This window comes from Anolis carolinensis, chromosome 2, assembly GCF_035594765.1.
Source record: "Anolis carolinensis isolate JA03-04 chromosome 2, rAnoCar3.1.pri, whole genome shotgun sequence".
NCBI lineage: Eukaryota > Metazoa > Chordata > Lepidosauria > Squamata > Dactyloidae > Anolis > Anolis carolinensis.
Window position 1 is genome coordinate 306,083,443 of NC_085842.1, and position 20,331 is coordinate 306,103,773.

The following is a 20,331-nucleotide window of genomic DNA, read 5'->3' on the forward strand; positions in this document are numbered from 1 at the left end:
AGACAATATCATACATAGAATCATAAAGTTGGAAGAGACCTCGTGGGCCATCTAGTCCAACCCCCTGCCAATAATAATTCCTCCCATCTTTGTCCCCCAACTGACCTGTCAACTCATCACCATCTGACAAATTTTACATTTCTATTACTACTAACATGCCTCATTTCTGAGCAGAAATGTCTATATGTACCTCATTCCATGCATATTTTAAGCATGCATCTGATGAAGCAATAGACTCAGTCAACAAAAGATTTTGCTCCAAACATCTTACTCTCAGCTTGTTTCAAAGGTGCAACAAGATCCCTTTGCAACTGATATAGACTAGCATGGCTATACCTATGAATTCTAGATTAGACAGACAAGTAGACCTCATATAAGGCAGGTTATTTTATTCTTAGTTTTCAAAGACATAAGTTCCCCAATAGAAGTGGCGACACTTTATTTTGTCCAGTATAGAGCATTTGCATCCAGTTCAAGCATTAGATGTTGATTGAATATGTGATGTTATTTTGCATTGTGCCTAGCACTTGGATGTGTCGACACATTTAGCTGCCCATTGCAAATCACAGCTGCCATGTAACTCTTCAAGTGTAGTAGTTACACTCCATTTCCTCAGGGAAATGTCTTGGCTTGTATTGCATCTTCCCACATTGGGATAAAATGTGAGCAGTGACCAAAGGCAGGGGATATGTTGGGACATGGGAGCAGAGCAGTGACATCATACAAAGTTTCAAAGATAAAACTAAGGCCACGGACACAGGAGAAGGAAATCCACTAAAGGGCTTTTGAGGCTGGGCTATGACATTTCTAGGCAGAGAGCTAAATAGTCACAATAATTTAAGAAGCACACACAAACAAGTATCCCACGCAGGGTGGCGTGTGAATACTTAACACCTCATAAACATCAGCCTAGAATTCTGTGTCCAAACAAAACTCTCTTTCAATACTTCCCTTTTGCAGAGAGCAAAGTGATTCCAAGCAACAGAGTGGCATTGTGTTCTGAGTATTAGAATATGGCTCTGGATACAAAGGTTCAAAACCCACTTGGCCATGAAAACCCACTGGGTGACCCTGGGCAAATCACTCTCTCTCCACTCCAGAAAATCCCATTATAGTGTCAAATGACTTGAAGGTACACAACAGCAACAGTAATTGTAAAATCAGTTCACGGCTATGTATAAAACACTTTAGAAATACATTTGAAAAGCAGTTTACTCCAACTCTCCCTGTGTTGTTTTTCCTTGTGTACATAGCCAATTGGACTTATAATAAGAAACATCTTGTTATAATTACCCCTGAAATTACTTTATTAAAGAAACAAGATTTGCTAATCTACTAAATACTTGGAAAAGTTTCTGATTATTAACTAATCCAAACTAATCCCTTACAAATTTTGTCATGCACCTCATGGCAAAACTGAGCAATATTTTCCCATGAAATTCCAATTGTTTCACTGGATAAAGCTGGAAACACAAATGATTGACTTGTATTTTTTTTAAAGCATGTTGAAAGATGCCACTAGAAGAAGGAAGAAACTATTCCTTCATGCCTTACTTCTTCTCATCTCTCAATGTACATTTGGTCTGTCATTTTAAGGAGCAAGATGGAATGGATGCACAAAAACTCTTCACAGCAAGAAGAAAAATATCACCTACTGATGATCAGGTATTTAGCTGTGTCAAAATACACAATGTGTGGCGCTCTAGATTTTTTGGACTCTAACTCCCATAATCCCTCACTACTGGCTGCACTGCCTAGGATCAAAGCTAGGAAATACTGTGTTAAAATTAATATTAATATTTTGAAATTAATATTGTCTTTCCTTTTGGCTATCTGTCTTTCCTTCCTTCATTCCTTTGTAATGAAGGCTACCTTCCTTAATTTTAAAGATCTGAACACAAATGAAACATGCATTTGGTGTTTGCGTAAGCATTAACATCAAAACGAGTAACCTCATGCTGCAGGAATGCTACCTTTAGGACTGGGATTTTTTCACCTCTTTTAATGAATTCATTTGTTTAAAAAGCTCTTGAAACTGTGTTAACACTAGCACATTAATCATGTTTCTGTTACTTGTTATAAGTAATGTGTTCCTTGTAAAAATTAGCAACAAACAAGTAACACATTTCTTTTTAACATAGCACCTCCAAATTAGCACTAGGCTGTGGGGGACTGTATTCCAAAAAGCAGGGCCACTGTTTTAAAGCTATTTGATGTGGGAAACATGCAGGGCTTTTCAGGCACATGTGCCAGGGACTGGCACCATATTTGTGCCCAGTGATGATAACTGTTTCTTTCTTGGGAAATCGCTGCAGACTGGTAGCCAAAACCATGTGAACTAGTGATCAATCCATGGGCCACCACTTTGAGTCACATTCCTTTGAAAGAAGAACTTTTATGGTCAACTGAACAGTTAGAAATCCTAGCAGCCCTTCAACATTTCATGAGAGTGGCGCCTTTGGTTTGCATATGAGATCACTCCATGACATAGTTAAAAGTTTCATCATCAATGTGTTGGCAATTGTTGTTTTTCTCAGAGACAAGAAAGTGTCCAGTTTCAATCTGACATTTCTTAAGCTGAATTTGGCTCACACTTTCAACTAGATATAAGTTGCACTTTGGGATCCTTGCTGTGATGGATAGCTCTGGAAAGAGATGGGGAAAATGAACATGTTAGAAAAGTGCACAAAATATGTGCAAAACTGCCTTCAAGCAAAAAGTGCAGTTTTAGAAATACAGTAGTCTCACTTATCCAAGCTAAATGGGCCGGCAAAAGCTTGGATAAGCGAATATCTTGGATAATAAGGAGGGATTAAGGAAAAGCCTATTAAACATCAAATTACGTTATGATTTTACAAATTAAGCACCAAAACATCATGTTTTACAACAAATTTGACTGAAAAAGCAGTTCAATACGCAATAATTTTATGTTGTAATTACTGTATTTACGAATTTAGCACCAAAATATCACGATATATTGAAAACATTGACTACAAAAATGGCTTGGATAATCCAGAAACTTGGATAAGCAAGGCTTGGATAAGTGAGACTCTACTGTACTCATGAAATGCACGAAATCAAGAAAATGAGCAAAAACAGGGATGGATTTTGCTTTTAAATGAAACAGGTAAAAATGAACACAGACTTCACAAGGATACAAGAAGCCATATTTGTGGACTTTGTAGATATCCAGATCTCTACTTTTGATACATCTGGGTATGTAAAAACCTCTCTGTCTTGACTGTGTTGTTCTATGAATCCTATTGTTTTTGTTTCATACCAAGCTATAAAATCAGAAAATGCTGCATTTTGAATGCATTTTTCTAATACACCCATTTAGGTATGCATTTTACTCAATTGAGGTATTTTGTCTCTTCCTCGGTGACATAGTAGACGTTTATATAGTTTTAACTTATAGCCAGAGCTCCACAACCCCCAGCCCCTTCTTTGTTCTCCTTTTTTCTTTGTGTGAAAAAATAGAAAAGAAATGCATATAATAGCATGAACCAACTCCAAGATACAATGAAGCACGGAACATGGGGGGGGGGGGGGGGGGACCCTTTTAAGTGCCCTGGTTCCTGGAAGCCCTAATTTAGGGACTACTGAAAGTTATAGTCCCAAAAACTAAGGCCAAAATCTTCTTGGGGATTTACATCGTAAGTGAACTGACATATGTGGGAATTTGAACTGTGTGATTGTGTAATGTCCATATCCAGTACAGGGCTGCTGTTAAGTTACTATATAGCAGAGCCAGCAATGTGCCCAATGTACATTGGTGCCCAATGCACACACATATTATATTGAGCACTTGTTCTGGTGTCCTGTTATACATCTTTGTAATTCAGTAAAGGGATTTCTTTGCACCTTTGCTACACACCATATGTAAAGTTAATAACGTAACAAGTCATATAGGTTTCTGGTGTAACTTTCCCAACTCCGTAAAGAGTAGTAGTAAACTGGGTTAGAAATTAACTGATGTAGGATTATTCTCATTGGCCCACAATAGTAATCCAAGCCAAAGTTTCTCCTCCATGTCAGAAAAAGCATGTTTGAATCTTATCCTAATGCATGCAGGCAGCTCTGAGAACCAGATTCTGCCTTATAAATTTTAGAATCTGAGACAGTGTTTGATTTTATAATCACTTGAGTTTTTTTCCCTTCACTCAGAAAAGATAAAGACATGAAGATTACTCTGGGCATCTCCTGCAGTTAGTAAAAGGACACCTTGCAGTTAACAGCATTACATTTTATTTCCCATAAAGTTCCACTCCAGAGACACTGGATTTTATCGCATGGAAGTGGCAATCCGGCACAGATCTGTTCTCCGTCTGCCACCTCCCTGCAACAAAGGGAACGACTGCTTGCTATTGATTGGCAAACCCCATTGACAGCCCCTGATCACACCAGGGACCTGGGAGAATACCTGTGCAATCTTCTCCAGGTGTTTCTGTGCTGGCATTGCACAGGAACATTGCATGCCAGCAAAGAAGGGGCATCAGGGGGCAAAATTGTCTGGATCTCCGACCCCCCCCCCCCCTCTTTAGGTAATAAAAACAGAAACTTTTTAAAACAAATTAATTAAACTTTTCTGGAAAATAATTTTAAAAAATACCACAGCTATGAAACTGGGAGGACGAAAGTGTGATAGCAAAGGTGACGCTCTTAGTAAGTTCCCAGTTATTGCACAAACACTGAAAGCATGGCTTCATGTGATAAAGTGCATTATGTTGCTCACATGGATAGATCACTTGTATGAGCCACAGTCTACAGCAGTTAGAATCATTGGCTGCAGTACTGATATCACAGTGTCCCTACATAAAAACAGTGCAGTTTTATCGTTATACCTCTTTATAAAACTATTGCCATCTTGATTACCTACTTAAATACAGTTTGAATAGAAGTTACCTTGTTGTTAAAGATCAGAAAGTTTTTATCTTGACAATTAACAAATTTTATTACATATGAATAGTTTATTTATTTACAACATTTATACCCCACCTTTCTCTACCCGGAAGGGGACTCAGGGCGGCTTTAAACAAAGGCAACTATTCAATACCTTAAAACAATGTAAAAAAATTTTAAAAAATAAAATAGAATTATAAAATACATTCAAACATTTAAGACAATACCTTCACTATTATCCATGGGGTTTATTGGAAGTTGCCTTCTAATCCAGTAAAACTATGTGTCATTCCAGCCCCATATTATTTCCTCTGATTGGATGCAGCTCTGTAGGGAGTCTTTCCCATCAGCTGCTACCTGACCCTTTAAAAAATGGAGACGTCAGCCTGCCCTCCTATGAACACGTTCAAATTTGTCAGTATCCTTCCTAAATTGTGGTGTCCAGAATTGGACAGAGTATTCCAGGTGAGATTTGACAAAAGCAGAATAAAGTGGTACTATAACTTTCCTCGAACTGAACAATATACACCTGTTGATGCAATCTAGAATCGCATTGGCGTCTTTGGCTGCTGCATCACACTGTTAACTCATGTCCATCTTATGGTCTATGAAGACTCCTAGATCCCTCTCATGTGTATTGTTGTCAAGCCAGGTGTTTGGTTTTCTTGCTAAATGTAGCAAGAAAATTGATTTTATGACAGCTGTCCAGCTCAGAAAAAAGTAGCTAGAGATATTTGTCGCACTTTAGAAAATTACTTTTTTGGACAACAACTCTCCGATTTCCCCAGAGCTGTAGATTCAAGGATTCCTTCCCCTTCACACAATTGTAGTAGTTTGATACCATTTTAACAACCTAGCTGACACTTGATGGAATCCTGTCATGTGTAGTTTGGTGAGATACTAGAGCTCTCTGGCAAATAATTCTAAAAGGCTCATGAAACTACAAATCCCAGGATTCCATAGGAAGGAACTGTGCCAAGGTGATCTGAAAGTTCTGCGATTGTGTAATGCAAAAGAGAGCTAAGGGTTGTAGTCTCACACTTGCTTCCAAGTTTTTTTTATCACTTCACCTGTTTTCCAAAGCATCGACCTTAATATTTATGAATATAAAGCAGAGGGAAAAGAAATATAAACGAGTCCTTAATATTTCAGGAGTCCTCCTGATGTCTGTAAGCCCTATGTAGTATAAGAAATACTTCAACGCTTTCTGCTATAAGAAAGATTAATATACCAAAATATTTCATCCACTGTAGGAAGATCCTTCTATGTTCCATTTCCATCTAGTGTTTGTTATTTGCTATAGCTCTTCAGACCTTTGTGTTAACGTCACAAAGCAAAGTACATTATTTAAAAACAAAACACCAAACAAGCCTAAAGCTCTTAACCTCTTGAATTAAAACGTGACAGGAACATCTTGAGAATCTTATTGAAAGCATCTGGTGGTTTAAAGGAGCTAATTAAATTCGTCAGTGCACATAGGATCAGCATGTTCCTGGTTTAAGGGGTCAAAGGAGAAAGTACAATCAGGATCCCTAAACAAGGGACTAATGAGAGTCCGTCAAATGTAAAGGTTGATAGGAGTTAACGGGTTTGAAATATAATTATAGTGATGACTGTCACAGGTGGAGAGATGAAAAATGATTGGTATATTGAAGACTTTGTTTTTCAGGGTCTCATCATCTATCCACAATGTACTAGGAATAGACAGATCTGTCAATTTTGATTTCTAATCTCTTGCCTTGTTGAGAACTTTCTTCAGTTTTAAATCTGGGTCATCTCAAACTGAGATTTTATTTAAGTTGCTCAAAATGTGTACAAATATGTGCATTTTAATATGCATGCATTTGGTATGTGTTTTGGCCTAATATACACATATTCCATATCATATTATATTTTTTATAGGAGCCCCGGTGGCAAAATGTGTTAAAGCGCTGAGCTGCTGAACTTGCAGACTGATAGGTCCCAGGTTCAAATCCCGGGAACTGAGTGAGCACCCGCTGTTGCTCCAGCTTCTGCCAACCTAGCAGTTCGAAAACATGCCAATGTGAGTAGATCAATAGGTACCGCTCCGGTGGGAAGGTAACGGCGCTCCATGCAGTCATGCTGGCCACATGACCTTGGAGGTGTCTACGGACAACACCGGCTCTTCAGCTTAGAAATGGAGATGAGCACCAACCCCCAGAGTCAGACATGACTGGACTTAATGTCAGGGGAAACTTTTACCTTATTATATTATTTTATATACTGTATTGTATTATATTATAATACATTTTAATGCTATTTCACTATATGCATTAGTGGTTGAATATTTTCAATTTCAGATTTTTTTTATCTTAGAATCTCTGTATTTACATATATGTACTTAATGTGATATCTTATGGATGCAAGCCAAGTCTACACGTTACATGTATTTATTTTTCATACCCTGTAGGCAATTTTATACAATATTTTAACAATGTTTTGATGACACTAATTTTCTGTATACTGAACTATCAAAAAGCAAAACTATCACTATTTAAGCCACTCATGTGGACAATTCTGGAGTATTTTGGATTTTGGAATTACAGGTCAGTGATGCTTAATCTAAATTCTCTATAAATAAGAGTATTCCTTGCAGAATTCAGAAATGGGCCAATTCCACAAGAGTATTGGTTCACAAATTTGTGGAAAAGTACAAAACAATGTACCCCATAGAGGTCTGCATGCTCAACTGGTGAAGTCATGGTAGGCAAAGAGAACCTCAGCTCTTCCTTTAAAAGCAGCTGGGGAGACACAAATTCAACAAGTGCCACATTTTCTGCTATAGGGATGCATTGGATGGAGACAAGAATCTCAGGTCCAGATCACGGATCAACCAAAACAGTGCTGGGTGACTTGGGGAAGACAGGGCGTAGGTTTGCATTAGTAGCAGCAACACAAGTCAAACCAAAACAGCCAAGAGCCAAATATAGTTCATCTACAATCATGGAATAATAGGGTTGGAAGACACCACAAGGGTCAACTAGTGCAACCCAACTCCATACAGGAATACATTATCAAAATATTCTTGATAGATGGGCATCCAGTGCTTGTTTACAATTTTGCAGAGAAGGAGTCTCCACCACCCTCCTTGGCAGCATATTTGACTGCTGAACGGCTCTTATTGCCAGAAGTTCCTTTCTAATATTCAGGTGGAATCTCCTCTTGTAGTTTGAATCTAACAGGAAGTAACCTGGCTTCATCTTCAGTACAATAACCTTTCAAATATTTAAGCATGTTTTATCATGTTGTCTCTTATTGTTTTATCATGTTGTCTCTTAAGACATCATTCCACCATATCTCCTGTATCATCAGATGGGAGCCTCAACCCCCAAGGAATAACTGCCATTCTGAGCCAGAATGAAGAAGGGGGCAGGAAGACATCATGTCTGAAGACATCATATATTAGAATAAAGACATCACATATTATAATATATAATAATCATATAATCATATTATTCTATACTAATATAATATATTGTATATACATATAATATTAATAATATTATGGAGCCTCCAATGGCATAGTGGGTTAAAGCCTTGTGACTTGAAGGCTGGGTTGCTGACCTGAAGGCTGCCAGGTTCAAATCCAACCCGGGGAGAGCGCGGGTGAGCTCCCTCTATCAGCTCCAGCTCCATGTGGGGACATGAGAGAAGCCTCCCACAAGGATGGTAAAAACATTTAAAAAAACAAACATCTGGGCGTCCCCTGGGCAACGTCCTTGCAGACAGCTAATTCTCTCACACCAGAAGCAACTTGCAGTTTCTCAAGTAGCTCCTGACATGAAATAAATAAATAAATATAATATTATAATGTAATTCAATATAATAATAATACACTATTATAATGGTATATTTATATTACATGTAATATTATTAATAATATTACAATATAGTGTTCTAGTACAATATAGTAATATATAATGCTTATATTGTGCTATACGAATAATATAATATGTTGTATGTACATATAACTTGTAAGCCGCCCTGAGTCCCCTTCGGGGTGAGAAGGGCGGGATAAAAATGTCACTAATAAATAAATAAATAAATAAATAAATGTTCTCTACTTTGAGATAATACACCCTTCTCTCTAGGCCACTCCTCGTGGGACTTGGTTGCCCTTCTCAACACATTCCAGTTTCTAATATCTTTCTTCAGTTTTGGTGCCGAAAACTGAACACAGGGTTATTCCAGATGAGGTCTAATAAAGGCCAAACAGAATGTTATTATTACTTCCTTCTAACAAGACACTAAGTAAAGGTAAAGGTTTCCTCTTGACATTAAGTCTAGTCATGTCCAACTCTGGGGCTGGTGTTCATCTTCATTTCTAAGCCAAAGAGCTGGTGTTGTCCATAAACGCCTCCAAAGTCATGTGGCCAGCATGACTGCATGGAGTGCCGTTACCTTCCCACTGGAGTGGCACCTATTGGTCTACTAATATTTGCATGTTTTCGAACTGCTAGGTTGGCAGAAGCTAACAGCAGGAGCTCACCCCACTCCCCGGATTTGAACTGCTAACCTTTCTGTCAGCAAATTCAGCAGCTCAGCGGTTTAACCTGCTGCACTACACTACACACTTATTATTGTAGCCTAGAATTGCATTGGCTTTTTAGCTGCCACATCACACTGTTCAGCTTGTGATCAGCTAAGATTCCTAAATCACTTACATATGTACTGTTTTCAAGCCAGGTGTTACCCATTCTATATCAGTGTGGTTCAATTTTTTCCACTCAAGTATAGTACCTTACATGTTGAGATTAATTATGTTAGTTTTGGCACAAATCTCTAATACGTTAAGGTCATTTTGAATCCTGTCTTCTGAGGTTTTGGTTACCCCTCCTAATTTGGTGCCATCCGCAAATTCAACAAGCATGCCCTCTATTCCATCATCGAAGTCATTGATAAAGAAGCTGAATAGCACTGTGCTCAGGACAGAAACCTGTTAACACCCCACCAATCACTTCTCTCCGGGATGAAGAGGGGGTCCAGCCGGTCAACCAATTAGAAATCCACCTCACAGAGGCATTGTCTAGCCCACATTTTACTAAGAAGCTTTACTCCTGTGTCTTCAACTCCTGTGTTCCTATTACATAGAAAACAATCAGTAATCAGTAATGCTTTTCCTAGCAATGAGAAGAAAAGCAATGGGGAAAGTTTCTGTTGTTTCGTTTATTCAAGCTAAGCTCCTTTCACAAAAGGAAGCTTAGGAGGGAGAGACAGACAGACCTTAAGAAGGAAATTTGTAGTTGCCAACTGACCAGGAAAACAGGCCTTGATGTGACTTTATGCTTTTAATAATAATGTGGGGTTTTTTTTTAAAAAAATGAGCAAGTGAAGAAGGTCTTCTTGGATGTGACATCCCATTGTGGAATGTTCTCTCCTTGGAGACACAACTAGAGAGAAAACATTGATTTCATTTCAGTGCCAAGTAAAGCATCTGAGCCTAATTTACGTTTAAGCCTGTACATGTTTTTTCAAAAAACTCTTTTATCACTTCTAGCCTTTTTAAACTTGTTTAAACTTGTTTGAACTGTTTAGTACATTTTAAATTGTGTATGTTATCTATTTGCAGCCTTGAGATCTCTTGATAATAGTTTGTGATGAAAATATATTAACAATTAAATAAGAGGGCATCAGCGCTGTGAAATTGATGCAATTTGACACCACTTTGACTGCCATGGCTCAATCCTATGGAATGCTGGGATTTGTAGTTTGGTGACGTACCAGGACTCTTCGGCAGAAGAGGCTAAAGATTCCATACCATTGAGTCATGGCAGTTAAAGTGGTATCAAACTGCATTAATTCATTCAAAGACACAGAGTTGCAACCTTGTAAGATACACTAATAATTATAGAAGAGGGTAACAAGCATGGTTCTAACTGGAAAAACAGTCATTGGGGAAAAGATTAAGTACCTATGACTCCATCCTTCAAACCTACCTCCCCTCCCTGGCTTCTTTTCATTTAACATGAAGACGCCAAGGCTTCACTGCAGGCAATTTCATGTAAGATATACCCACCGGGGTCCTTATGTTGAACAGTTTTGATGCCAAGTGTGCAGCAGAGCTCAGAAGAGCAGGAGCGGCTTACCCGGATCCCCTCACGTGGGGCCTGGGGCTGGTGTTACGGAAGGAGCAACACAACCTGGGATTTTCATTCTTCTTACAGCTAATAGGATCGCTGGAGCTCAGAGCAGTCATCCCATCAAGATAAACGTCTCGGGTGCCCACTTTTAAGCAATCTGAATTCAATTAGGCTAATTGGAAAACAAGTAAAGAAGGATTGCATTAATGTAGCTTTACTGTGCGAAACTCAAAACCTCTACCTTTAAGTGGAGGAACATTTGGAAGGAGAGAGAAGAGAAGTGAAACTTGCCAATCCATCGCTGGAGTTCATTTACAAAAACGAGAGGATTTGTTAACATGGTGTATGATTATGATTCTTACTGGCCGTGGGCTACTGGCCATGTGCCAAGAAGGCTCATGGTCAACATCTAAAAGAGGCTACACACTCCACAAAACTTGGATGCTCAGAAGAGAGGATTAGACAAAGCACTCTTTCTCTCTTGTGTTTTGGACTACGACATCCATTAACCCCCCAGCATCACCAATGATTGGTGATTGTGGGAATTATATGATATAATCATGTTGATTAGACCCAACAAGAATAGACTCATTCAGTCAATTGTTGAATATTGAGTCAACACCGAATCAAGTAGATTCATTTGATTCAATAGCCCTACTCCACTCACATTTTAGACCACACTCCATCTACACCAGTGCTTCTCAACCTGTGGGTCCCCAGGTGTTTTGGCCTACAACTCCCAGAAACCCCAGCCAGTTTACCAGCTGTTAGGATTTCTGGGAGTTGAAGGCCAAAACATCTGGGGACCCACAGGTTGAGAACCATTGGTCTACACCATCTGGAGGACACTATAACGTTGCCTAACTCTGCCACAAGCAGAGGCGGTCCAACCATAAGGTGAACTAGGCACTTGCCTGTGGCGCCATCGTCCCAGGGGCGCCATCGTCCTGGGAGGAGGGCACCACTCTCCACCTCCTTCTCTTTTGGGCCTTCCGGCGGCCACGCTGGGCCTCCCGGTGCCCGTGCTGGGCTTTCCGGCCAGCGCAGACCCACCTTCGCACCACGGGAGCCCACCTTTGGGGCCTTCAGAGATTGTGAGGTCTGTGGGAACTTGGAAGCTAGGTATGTGGGGTTTATATATCTGTAGAAGGTCCAGGGTGGGAGAAAGAACTTTTCTTTGAAGCAGGTGTGAATGTTGTAATTAATCACCTTGATTAGCATTTAATGGCCCTGTGGCTTCAAGGCCTGGCTTCTTCTTGCCTGGGAGAATCTTTTTTTGGGAGGTGTTAGCTGTCCCTGATTGTTTACTGTCTGGATTTCTTCTGTTTTCAGAGTGTTGTTCTTTATTTATTGTCCTGATTTTAGAGTTTTTTTTAATACTGAGGGCTATCTGGGTTATCTAAATCCACACTGCCCTATATCCCTGTTCAAGGTTTAGTGCTAAATTCGCAAATATAGTAATTCCTACATAACATTACCATGTATTGAACTGCTTTTTCTATTGATTTGTTGTAAAACATGATGTTTTGGTGCTTAATTTGTAAAATCATAATGTAATTTGATGTTTAATAGGCTTTTCCTTTATCTTTATTATCCAACATTTTCGTTTATCCAACGCTTTTATTTTTCAGTGATTGGTTTGGGGGGGGGGGGGGGGCGCCAAAATTCTGTTCGCCTACACTTGAAAAATACCTAGGGCCGGCTCTGGCCACAAGGCATGGGAAAGTGGGAACATGAGGAAATGGAAGCTATGCATGAGGAAATTAAGCTGTCTGGAAACTACCACCAGAGTTCTGTTAAGATCTTTTTTCAAATTGAATCTCCAAGATGCACTGGATCTGATATGCGCTCATGCAGATATCTCAAAGTACACACAAGCAAATTTCTTATCATCTCTCCTCACTCTTCTGTAAATACAAGCTCTGTTTAATTTCATAATGATCAGAACAAAGGAATGGTTGTAAAGAGTACTCATTGTAATCGCTTTCCAGTTGTGCTTCCATTTAGCCGCTTGTGTGTCCATGCCTCCATTTGTTTATAGCCCAGATCAGCTATTTCGGGATTTCAAAATGCACACATGTGCTGGAGCAGTCCACACCAGTGTATCACAATGAAGTCCTGTGTTTTTCTTGAGTGCAGGAATATACAGTGATGTGAAAATGAGCGTATAAATAAAGTTTTATTATTTTCCAACTGAAATCGGGTTTCAAGCGCACCTTTTTAACAGGTGTTTTTCAGCTGTTAATCTGAATCAGTGTACATTTTTGTGAAATATAATTTAGCCACACACACCCCATCCCGGTTTCTTCTGTATTTTAGGACATGTGTAGAAGAACCCTGAGTGTGTGGCTGACCCAAACTCACTTGGTGGGTTTTCATGGCTGAGCAGAGAATCAAACTTGGTTTCCAGAATCAGAGTCCAACATTGAAACCCCTACACCATTCTGGCACTCTCTATTGCTTGTTTTTTCTCCTATTTCTCCAGATGTTTGTTCTGTTCACCAAGGGTCAAGGAAGGAGGAATGATCAATTGATATAAACTGGAAACGAACTTCCCTGGGAGGAAACCAAAGTGGATTTGAGGATAAAAAAGATTGTGAGGTTGGTCCCAGTGGTGGACTGGGCAAGGTGTCCACATTAGACAATGTGTTTAAAATGTTAATGACCTTTTAGTAATGTGGAAAATATGATAAAAGTTCCAATATTATTACTGTACGAAACTAAAATTTACGTTGTATTACTATTTTATTACTACTCCTATTTCTCTTATGTTTAATTGTATTTATATGGATTGTTGTATTTTATGATGTTCCTATTTGATTTTAGTGGTGGTTTTGTTTAATGGATTATTGCTTTTATGTCTGTTGGACTTTCTATCCCGTATGTAAGCCGCTCCAAGTTCCTTTGGGGAGATGATGGTATAAAAATAAAGTTGTTGTTGATGTTGTTGTTGTTGTTGTTGCTATTTTAATAACAATTTCAATTGTACCTTTTTCCACATGCATTTTTTTTAAAAAAAATCATTTGTTTCTTATAAAAAATAAATGATAGCCTTGTGGGTGGGTCTCCTTTGTCCCCTGACAACCAATATTTTTAGACTCAGTCCAACACTGCGGAAAAGAAACTTTTGCAGTGCTCTGACATTGGTGAAAGACTTATTTGAGGGGAGAGGGAAATCAGAGCTATAAAAGTGAAAGATTAGGAATTTTCCATTGTTTATTCACTGTCACTTTCCTTGGAAGGACACAAGCAATTTTAAGGGGAACAATGAACTTGGAGTGCTGCTTTCTGTTGCTTCCACATGGCTACTGACGTGCCCACAAAAGATGAGCCCAGCATGTCCTTGTTTGAGTTTCCCTCCCTCTACCAAAGACAAGCAGCAACTTTCTTTGTCTCTCTCTGTTAATAAAAACCTAGGCTCAACACACAGCAAAGGGGTAGGGCAGTGCTAAGGAGTGTAGGGCAAATTGTGAATGGCCAGGAACAAAGGCCACAAGCCCCTTAGCAGCATGTGGGCAAACAATAAGGGGAAACATAGCCAGTCCTGGTGGTTTGCCTAGGGTGCATTGCCCACCCCTTTGGCTACCGGCTGCCACAACCATCATATAAGGATAGTACAGTCATCCCTAACTTTCTCTGGGGGCCAGGGTCGCAGGACCCACTTGACACTGAAAAACTGGGAATGAAGAAAACAAAATTAATTAATAGGTTTTCTAGCATGAGCTTATGGACAACTTCCACTGGAAGTTGACCATAGAATTTCATTTAAGGACCTAGGTCAGGCATGGGCCAAATTTGACCCTCTAAGTGTTTTTGACTTCAACTCTCTTAAAGTCCAAAACACCTGGAGGGCCAAAGTTGGTCTATGCCTGTCTTAAATGCAAGCTACAAAGGTGAAGAAAGAATACATGTTAGGACTACATTTTGCACAATTTGAGGAAGCATGCACACTGATTTGTTTGGCATGACCCAAACTCTAGAGTTGGGAAGTTCCTGGATTTATATCTCTCTTTTCTGAACTCCAGATGCTGAAGCAGAACAAGTTTGCATTTACTAACATTATTGTGTGTCACAGTTTCATAAGGTCTTTAGATTTGGATTGCTATGAGTTTTCTGGGCTGTATGGCCATGTTCCAGGAGAATTCTCTCCTCATGTTTCACCCACATCTATGAAAGGTATCTTTGGAGGTTGTGAGGTATGTTAGAAACTAGGCAATGCGGTTTATATATCTGTGGAATGTCCAGGGTGGGAGAAAAAGAACTCTAGTCTGCCTGAGGCAAGTGTGAATGTTGCAATTGGCCAGCCTGATTAGCTTTGAATAGCCTGGCAGCTTCAAAGGCTGGCTGATTCCTGCCAGGGAGAAACTTTTGTTGGGAGGTGTTAACTGCCCTTGATTGTTTCTTGTCTGGATTTCCCCTGTCTTCTGAGTGTTGTTCTTTATTTACTGTCCTGGTTTTAGAGTTTTGTTGATACTGGTAGCAAGATTTTGTTCATTTCCGTGGTTTCCTCTTTTCTGTTGAAATTGTCCCCATGCTTGTGTGGATTTCAATGGCTTCTCTGTGCAGCCTGACATGGTGGTTGTTGGAGTGGTCCATCATTTCTGTGTTCTCTAATAGTCTGCTATGTCTAAGTTGGTTTATCAAGTGCTCTGCTATGGCTGACTTCTCTGGTTGAGTTAGTCTGCAGTGTCTTTCATGTTCCTTGATTCCTGTTTGGGCAATGCTGTCTTTGGTGGTCCCTATGTAGACTTGTATCAGGACCAGCTAACCCCTCCCAACAAAGGATTCCCTCTGGCAAAAAGCAGCCAGGTTTTGAAGCTGCAAGCCTATTAAACGCTAATCAAGCTGGCCAATTGCAACATTCACACTTGACTCAAACAGACAAGAGTTCTTTCTCCCACCCTGAACATTATTCCACAGATATACAGATACAGATATATATATATAAAAACCCACTTGCCTTGGTTCCAAAAGACCATACAACCTCAGAGGACACCTGCCATAGATGTGGGTGAAACATCAGGAGAGAATGCTTCTGGAACATGCCCATACAGCCCAGAAAACTCACAACAACCTGGTGATTCCAGCTATAGAATTGCATTGAATGACCTAGGTCAGGCAAGCATGGATCAACTTTGACCCTCCAGGTGTTTTGGACTTGAACTACTACAATTCCTACAATTGTGGGAATTTAAGTCCAGAATACCTGGAGGACCAAAGTTGACCCATGCTTGCCTTAAATGCAAGCTACAAAGGTGAAGAAAGAACATGTTTGGATTACCTTTTGCACAATTTGGGGAAGTATGTACACTGATTTGTTTGGCATGACCCAAACTCTAGAGTTGGGATGTCTCTGGATTTATCTCTCCCTTTTCTGAACTCCAGACGCTGAAAAGGATCAAGTTTGCATTTGGTAACGTTATTGTGTGTGTTGTAGTTTCCTAAGGTCTTTAGCTTTCTCTGCTAAAGAGAGCTGGTGTTTCACCAAACTACAAATCCCAGGATTCAGTAGCATTGAGCCCTGGGAATGAGTGAAAGGCGGTCTTGAACTGCGTTAATCCCAGCATGGCTCAGAGCAGAAATCAGTTAAAACCAGACGAAACGATTTTACAAAACAGTGAAAATTCATCACATCTGAAACGGTGTCGCAAGGAGGAAAAACTAGATCCTCACAATTCAAAGTTTTCAAAAAAAGTATTTAGATAGAAGCAATAATAACAGTAGTAGTAATACTAATTATTATTATACCACCAACAGCAATAATAATAATACCAGACGTGACAAAGAGGAAGAGTTCATTGGTGCGACAAATCGATTAATGCCTTGGCTACAGATTAAGAAGTTACATTTTTAATAGGATTTTGAGAGGAGCTTTCTCCAAAGGCGCAAACCTTTTCTCAACTCTTTTTCCTATCCTGAATCCCGTTTGTGGTGGCGAGGAAATGGAGGAACGGAGTTTTAAAAAAGGAACGAAGGCACTGTCGATGCGCCCAAAAGACAGACTGGAGAATCGGAGGCGTAAAAGTCCCTTGGAAAGAAAAAAACCTGAACCGATTAAAGGCGCTTCACCTTCTTAGCTTGATCCCTTTTCCCTCCCTGGGCGTTGAATTAATTAAAACGAAGGGCAATTAGTTCGTTAGTTCACCCAGGAAAGAAAGGGAGACTAGCTTAAGTATTGCATTTGCCTCTTCAATCGGGAGGCGTTGGGCGGCTCAATGCTATGGAATCAGGAGAATTATAATTTTACAAGGTCGCTCGCTTCCGTTCCCTTTTTATACTCCGCCTTTCTCCCAGAGCAGGAATCAAGGCGGCTTTTGAATCATACAAACTTGCAGTAAGTTATAACGCTTTCCAGACAACCTGCAATTAAAACCATGGAATGCATTTGAAACTCATTCCAACCATACAGGAAAAAAAAACCCTTCAAGGGCCAACCCTGGTTATACATATTCAGTTGCTGAACTGAAAGAACAAAATGAAAATGATATTTTATTGTATCGTCGAAGGATATTTTATTCCTTTCTATCCCGTCCTCCTCCCGACAATGGGAGTTTTTAAACATGTATATACATATATAGAGAGAGAGATGATTAAAAAACAATTTCTTCCTCTTTTGTCTTTTTGCTTTTCTGTTTTTTCCCAGGAGAGAAAGTTACAAATAAATAAAGACGGATCCAATGTGTTGTCGAAGGCTTTCATGGCCGGAATCACTAAGCTGCTGTGAGTTTTCCGGGCTGTATGACCATGTTCCAGAAGCATTCTCGCCTGACGTTTCGCCCACATCTATGGTGGGCATCCTCAGAGGTTCTGAGGTATATTTGAAACTAGGTGAGGTTTATATATCTGTGGAATGTCCTGGGTGCGAGAAAGAATTTATCTATTTGAGGCAAATGTGAATTAATCACCTTGATTAGCATTGAATAACCTTGTCGCGTCGAAGCCTGGCTGATTCCTGCCTGAGGGAATCCTTTGTTGGGAGGTGATTAGCTGGCCCTGATTGCTTCATGTCTGGAATTCCTCTGTTTTCAGAGTGTTGTTCTTTATTTGCTGTCCTGATTTAAGAGTTTTTTAAAATACTGGTAGCCAGGTTTTGTTCATTTTCATTGTTTCCTCCTTTTTTTTGAAATTGCCCCCATGCTTGTGTGGATTTCTAAGGCTTCTCTGTGTAGCCTGACATGGTGGTTGTGAGAGTGGTCCAGCATTTCTGTGTTCTCAAATAATACACTGTGTCCAGGTTGGTTCATCAAGCGAAAATGAACTAAATCTGACTTTAAAAGTATTTAGAGTATTTTTAAAAAACCACTAAAATCAGGACAGTAAATAAAGAACAACACTCAGAAGACAGTGGAATTCCAGACAAGAAACAATCGGGGCCAGGAAGCAGCCAGGCTTTGAAGCTGCAAGGCTTTGTTGTTTATTCGTTCAGTCGCTTCCGACTCTTTGTGACCTCATGGACCAACTCACTCCAAGCCAGTCGCTTCAAGGTTAACATCCATCCACCTTGCCCTTGGTCGGCCCCTCTTCCTTTTTCCTTCCTTTTTCTCCAGCATCATTGTCTTCTCGAAGCTTTCCTGTCTTCTCATGATGTGACCAAAGTACTTTGGCTGATAGGCTATTCAATGCTAATCAAGCTGGCCAATTGCAACATTCACACTTGCCACAGGCAGACAAGACTCCTTTCTCCCACCCTGGACATTATTCCACAGATATATAAACCCCACTTGCCTAGTTTCCAACAGACTCCACAACCTCTGAGGTTGCCTGCCATAAATGCGGGCGAAACGTCAGGAGAGAATGCTTCTGAAAAACGGCCATACAGCCCGGAAAACTCACAGCAAAACAGTGATTCCGGCCATGAAAGCCTTCGCCAACACAAAGCTACAAATCCCAGGATTGTATAGCACAGAGTCAGGACATTTTAAGGGGTGTCCAAGCGTCTTAATGGTCCAGTGTAGATGCCCCCTTGGAGGCCAGAAACAGAAAGAGCTCTCTATCTGCCTCAGCACTTTAAAAGGAGCCCTCGGTGGTGTAGTGGATTAAAGCCTTGTGACTTGAAGGTTGGGTTGCTGATCTGAAAGCTGCCAGGTTCGAATCCCACCCGGGGAGAGCGCGGATGAGCTCCCTCTATCAGCTCCAGCTCCATGCGGGGACATGAGAGAAGCCTCCCACAAGGATGATAAAAAAAATCAAAACATCTAGGCGTCCCCTGGTCAACGTCCTTGCAGACAGCCAATTCTCTCACATTCTTAACATTATATAATGACAACAAAGGAATACTTGCACTTTTTCCTATCTTCATATCCATTATAGCTTCTATTTCTCTAAATACCTTCCCCCCAAATTCATTTACATTGCCACCAGATATGTATATATGTGCCCACCTCCTGGCAACCTCTCCAACAGTTTTTATGGCATTTTTATTGATGTTTGCTACCTTTACTGGTGTTATGGACGTCCTCTGGGCAACGTCCTTGTAGACAGCCAATTCTCTCACACCAGAAGCCACTTGCAGTTTCTCAAGTCACTCCAGACACAAAAAAAATCACTTTAAATCTGGTTTGTGCCTCCTGCAGAATTCTGGGGTTTGTAGTTTGGTGAGTCCCAAGATCTGTCTGACTGAGCTGTTTAAAGCCCCCTCCTAAAGTGGATTTAAGGAGCCCCGGTGGCAAAATGTGTTAAAGCACTGAGCTGCTGAACTTACAGACCGAAAGGTCCCAGGTTCAAACCCCGGGAGCGGCGTGAGCGCCCGCTGTTAGCTCCAGCTTTGGCCAACCCAGCAGTTCGAAAACATGCCATTGTGTGAGTAGATCAATAGGTACCACTCCGGCGAGAAGGTAAGGGCGCTCCATGCAGTCATGCCAGTGGCCACATGACCTTGGAGGTGTCTACGGATAACGCCGGCTCTTGGGCTTAGAAATGGAGATGAGCACCAACCCCCAGAGTCGGTCACGACTGGACTTAACGTCAGGGGCCCAGGCTGTGGCGCAGGAGGGAGAGCAAGCCAGCTGCAATTAACTGCAATGAATCACTCTGATCAGGTGATGAGTTCGAGACAGCTCGGAGCCTATGTTTGTTTGTCTTTGTTCTATGTTAAAAGGCATTGAATGTTTGCCTATATGTGTAATGTGATCCGCCCTGAGTCCCCCTTGGGGTGAGAAGGGCGGAATATAAATGCTGTAAATATATATATAAATATAATATATATTTACCTTTACTAAAGTGGATTTAAAGTGGATCCAAGCTCTGGTATCCACTCCAATCCTTGTTTCTCTTTCCCAGCAGGTCCAATCCAAGCGCATAAGAAGTGGATTCGAGGGGAGGTTGTTTC

At 40.4% G+C, this 20,331-nt stretch overlaps 1 long non-coding RNA gene across 1 annotated transcript; it reads right to left on the reverse strand.

Annotated features, from left to right (window-relative positions):
• Positions 1 to 374: 374 nt before the first annotated feature.
• On the reverse strand, positions 375 to 20,326 carry LOC134296786 (uncharacterized). The gene is made up of 3 exons (XR_010003640.1): positions 20,213 to 20,326; positions 11,010 to 11,175; positions 375 to 2,645 (listed from the first exon to the last, which is right to left on the reverse strand). It is a non-coding gene; the product is annotated as an uncharacterized LOC134296786 (long non-coding RNA).
• Positions 20,327 to 20,331: the final 5 nt, after the last annotated feature.